Source organism: Lactuca virosa, chromosome 3 (assembly GCF_052849685.1).
Source record: "Lactuca virosa cultivar CGN04683 chromosome 3, Lactuca_virosa_CGN04683_v6, whole genome shotgun sequence".
NCBI classification, from domain to species: Eukaryota; Viridiplantae; Streptophyta; class Magnoliopsida; order Asterales; family Asteraceae; genus Lactuca; species Lactuca virosa.
Window position 1 is genome coordinate 239707538 of NC_136428.1, and position 5064 is coordinate 239712601.

The 5064-nt window shown below is 35.1% G+C and overlaps 1 long non-coding RNA gene and 1 pseudogene across 2 annotated transcripts; one reads left to right on the forward strand and one right to left on the reverse strand.

The window, feature by feature from the left end:
• Positions 1 to 812: 812 nt before the first annotated feature.
• On the reverse strand, positions 813 to 1854 carry LOC145162881 (uncharacterized). 2 transcript variants are annotated; one of them, XR_013739408.1, is made up of 3 exons: positions 1700 to 1854; positions 1296 to 1570; positions 813 to 1120 (listed from the first exon to the last, which is right to left on the reverse strand). It is a non-coding gene; the product is annotated as an uncharacterized LOC145162881 (long non-coding RNA). The 2 variants fall into 2 exon arrangements; XR_013739409.1 differs by having other exon boundaries at positions 1259 to 1570.
• A 1508-nt stretch (positions 1855 to 3362) lies between these two features.
• Positions 3363 to 4613, forward strand: LOC145167071 (fatty acid elongase 3-like pseudogene; annotated as a pseudogene).
• The last annotated feature ends 451 nt before the right edge of the window (positions 4614 to 5064 follow it).

A 5064-nucleotide genomic window follows, 5' to 3' on the forward strand; every position in this document is an offset into this window, starting at 1 on the left:
AAGAAAAAAAAGAGAGCTTCAAATTTGAAAGAAAAATTAAACTAGGTGTCAAAATCGAAAAAAATGAAATCCTAGTATATTTTGTAGGAAAAAATTTTCAATTTTGACACGTCAGCATGTCATGTCATCAAAACTGACACGTCATCATGCCACATCAGCAAGTATCCGAGTTGACCAGTCAAGTGGTCAGAATTGTAAAAAATGGAAAACACAGTACTAAATTTGAAACAAAAAATAACACAGTGTCAAATTAGAATTTTGGTGTAAACTTATTGTCTTTTGTGCTATTTACCCACTGAACAAGTACAAGTTTACAACACATATACACGAGATGTTACTAATCCCAGCACAAACTCTATTTATAAAACCACAACATAAATATACAATGGACGTGTTCGGCAAAAGTAGCAGGTAGCGTTTGATTTTAGAGCGTTTTGTTGAAAGCTACTCCATGTAGCTTTTGATTTTGAAGCGTTTTGTTTAGGTTAAAAGCTAAACGCTCATGTCGTCAAACGATACTTTTTCTTTTTTACTAACGTTTTCCGAAAAACTAGAAGTCAGACGTTCCCAAACACTGCGTGTCGAACACGTCCAATGCCTTTTAATTCCACTCAGGGCCGGTCCATTGGTTTTTTATACCCAGGGCGAAATGATAAAATAATGAACCTATGTCCAAAAAAAATATTATTTATATCTACTTAAATAAATAAATATATACATAAATCAATATAAACATCAACAACAACTAATGAAACTAACTACAAGCCATTAAATCATTAACTTACATGTACATCTTAAGTACAATAACCTCGAACAACAATTTGATTCCATTTACCATGTCATTTTCTTTTATTTGATTCCCAGTACAGTGGAATGTGGATGCTTTACACCTTAATTAATCAAATTATCAACTATGAGCTCATCAAAAATTGAGGTGGTACCATGTTATCACCTATGACAGTTTCCACAATTATACTTCAATAAAAAAATTACTTCTTTTTCATCAATGTTTCTCTTATTAAATCATTTTCACATTTCAAGTGTTCATCTATTGACAATATCTTGGCAATTCAATGATAATTTTATGCACAACACTGTGAACTTCATAATCCGGTGAACCCTACAAAGAAGGAAAAAAGTAATATTAACAAAAATAGTGAAAATGTAGCAAAATATACCTATACTTCAGAAAAGATGAAAAATTCCTAAGATAAAAGTAGCTACAGTATTATTGAAACAACTACAATTAAAACAATACATTGAGTTCATATTTAATTGCCTGGGAGAAGCTGCACCTATGACTATTTCTTTCAATTACTCATTAAATTCCCTGCATAATCGCTTTTTTGTATAAAATCAGCATCATATTCATCGAAACCTCACAAATCTTCAGTTTTCGGTGTTTACTTCAGAAAAAAAATCAAATACAGTGAACATCAATCGAAAACTATAACGAGAAAAAAAAATTAGAATAAGAGAAAAAGGAATTCAGAAATCGTCACCCAATCCAGAAATCGAAAGCCCTCAAAATTCTTCATATTTTCGATTTTGCTTCATAATAATAAAAAAACTGAACTCATAATAGAAGAAGGGTATCAGAAATCTGAATTTGGATTAGTGTATGATATAGGAAATATGTGCAATGGGTTTAAGAGAGAAATCGAGAAACTAGAATGAGAATGAAATATAAAACACGTACTCAGTCGATTTGAGACTCCTCGATCTCTACAGATTTCGTTTTCCTAGATGATCGATAGGTTTGGCGATTTCTATTCTCAAGATGATTGCCCACGCTCTTAGCTTTCAATAATGTTGGATTTGCTGCCTCCCAGACGCCGCACACAGATACTGAACTAAAATTCGAACAGGACTAAACTTTGGGCAAAAATAATATATATACTATTACTTATTGGACTGGAATTATGCCCTTATTTTTTTGCTGCCCTGGGCCATAGCCCAACTCGCCCATGTATTGGGCCGGCCTGATTCCACTCCTCCTTGGAGGTAGGCTTGCACAAAAAAACCGGTTCAGGATCCGAACCGGTCACTGAACCGGTAAACCGGTCCACTATGAACCGAACCGATTCAAGAACCGAACCGCCGGTTCGCACCCGTTCGAGATTTTATATATTGAAACCGGTTTAGAACCGGTTTAATAACCGTGAACCGGTTTGGAACCGGTAGTCAAACCGATCGAATCGGTTTAGAACCAGTGTAACCGGTTTAGATAGGTTCGAGATTTTCTATGACGGAACCGGTTTGAACCGAACCGGTTTATGGTTGAACCGGTTTTACTATTCACGAATCTGAACCGAACCGGTTTACTGAACCGGTTCGGTTTGAAAAAAAACCGGTTTGTTCACCCCTACTTGGAGGTTATTTATGGATAAGTTGGATACAACAAATAATATATTGGATAGAAGTTTTGATATCGCATCAATTTAATGTTCTATTTGTGATGGATTTAGGCAATCCGCCTATCATATTTTCTTAGTGTGATGTTACCACTTTGATTTGACCACTATTTGGCCATTGATGGGATTTGGATATTCCTTACTTGGATTCATTTGGATTTTGGCTTTTATGGATGTCTAATGTTCGTTTGAAGTCAAATGTTAAGAAAGTCTTGGAGGGGAGTTGCTTTACGTTTTATGGTGTTTGTGGTTGTTCTCGAATGAGCTTCTCTTCAGTCTAGAATAAGTTTAAAAAGATTTTGTTTCATTAAATTATTAAACAATACTATTTCATTTGGATATTTAATAGGAATAGAAAAACGAAACGGAATGAGATTGTTTGGCTTTAAAATCCTAACTTCCTACTTACTATGATATAATTGCTCTTTTTTACCTAGCCTCTATCTAGCCTTTAATATATCAACCATTCTAAAAGAATGATATCACTTAAAGGTTATCAATTTTAATATAATACTCCCTCCGTCCCAAAATTATAGTTCATCTTTCCTTTTTGGTTTGTCACAAAAAAATAGTCCACTTCTAAAAATAAATAACATTTTTACCAAAATACATCTCATTATTACTTAACCAATTAAGCATTTAATGGAACATTAAATACAAAGTAAGGACAAAACTGTCATTTTATTAAATAAAGTTAATGGTAATTAATTCTTTTCTTAATATGTGTGTTTTTTGTCTGTAGACAATAATATTGGGACGGAAGGAGTATATCATAAATATATATGAGTAAAACGATTTTTTGTTCATCTTGTTATTATTTATGTACAATATTACAACGAATAATTGGCAAAATTATGATAGGACTAATATTTATTATATTTGACTACTTTGACAATTAGAAAAGGGGTATAAATATCTTCCAATAGCTCCACAAAAGCTAATCATTAATGTCCTTTTCAACGTTCTCTCTCTAAACTCTTGAAAAGCCTCCGTAAACCACCGTCATAAACCTCCACCGACCAACGCCATAACCACCGTGGTTGGTGTCCCGAATCCCTATTTTATATCTCAAAGTTATTGCCATAGAGATGATTCAAGAGAGATTAATGTATTACTTGTCGGAGCACCCATCGATCGTTAATTTCAGATGGAATCATACGCAATCGTGGGGTTCTACTTGGTCGTTCCTCTTCACCTCCATCTCCGCCTACATCTTCCTCTCCCTCCTCCTTAATCTACTTCTTTTCAACCGCCGACGTCCGGTTCCTCTCGGCCATATCCCGGCGATTCACTCCCTATCCATGGCTCTCATCTCCGCTACCATCTTCACCGGCATCCTCTTCTCCGCCGCCGCTGAGATCCGAGACACGCGTTGGTTCTGGCGCCGGAACAAAACCACCGCGTTCCAATGGCTCCTTTGCTTTCCTCTAGGCACGCGCCCTTCCGGACGCGTATTCTTCTGGTCATACATCTTCTACCTCACGCGATTTCTTCACACGCTTCGCACCTTCATCGCCATTCTCCGCCGCCGCAACCTCTCCTTCTTCCGCCTCTTCAACCACTCCATTCTCATTATGATGTCGTTTATCTGGCTCGAATATTCCCAATCGTTCCAAATCCTCGCAATCCTGTTCACAACATCGATCTACTCCGTCGTATACGGTTACAGATTTTGGACGGCGATCGGTTTCCGAAGCGCCTGTTTCCCGTTCGTAATCAATTGTCAGATGTTACTGCTCGGTTGTAACGTCCTTTGTCATATCGGAGTCCTCCTTCTACACTTGATGAAAGGTGGGTGTAATGGAATTGGAGCTTGGGGGTTTAATTCTGTATTCAACTTCGCCATTTTGTTCCTGTTCTTAAATTTCTACGTCAAGAGTCATCTGGGAAAGAAGAAGAAGAAGAAGATGATGATGATGATGATGATGAAGTCCTCATCGGAGTACGGCGGCGATGGTTTCAATCTCGATTCTGATTATGGTGTTGCAATCATGGAGTTGAATCCCATTGGTTGTACTAAAAACAAAGACATTTGAAATTGAGAGGTGAGTGATTTATACACTTTTCCCCTCTTTCAATTTTCTTGTGGCATCTACCATATATTATAAGAAATTTAGATCAATAGAGCAAAATGTAAAATAATACGAATTTCAAGATGTTTGTTTTGGTTTAGTTGATTATTTGATATCCGATTTTGTAGATTAATAGTGTTGATTAGGTTTAGTGTTAGTGTTAGTAGATTGATTCATTGGATTCATGATCAAGTTATTAGTTAGATACTTCATGCTATTTGTATAAATTTTTGTTGTTCAAAACATTATATAATGTTAGATGTAAATTGCTATAATAATTTTTAAAGTTGTTATAATACTTCAATTATTACTTAGAAGAAAATACGTTTGATTTTGGTAGTAATCAGTATACAATTCTTTTTAGCAATATACAACAATTTATGTTTTATATAATTGTATAGTACAACCATCTAATACATAAATTGTTGTGTATGGCTAAAAAATATTGTGTCCAAATCACTACCCTTTGATTTTTATCTTATCATAGTTTTAGTGGGGGAAAATGACTTAACAGGGTAATTATTTTTTTCATTTTGTTCATATTTAGACAATTTTTTTTCGTACACATTTGACCATTT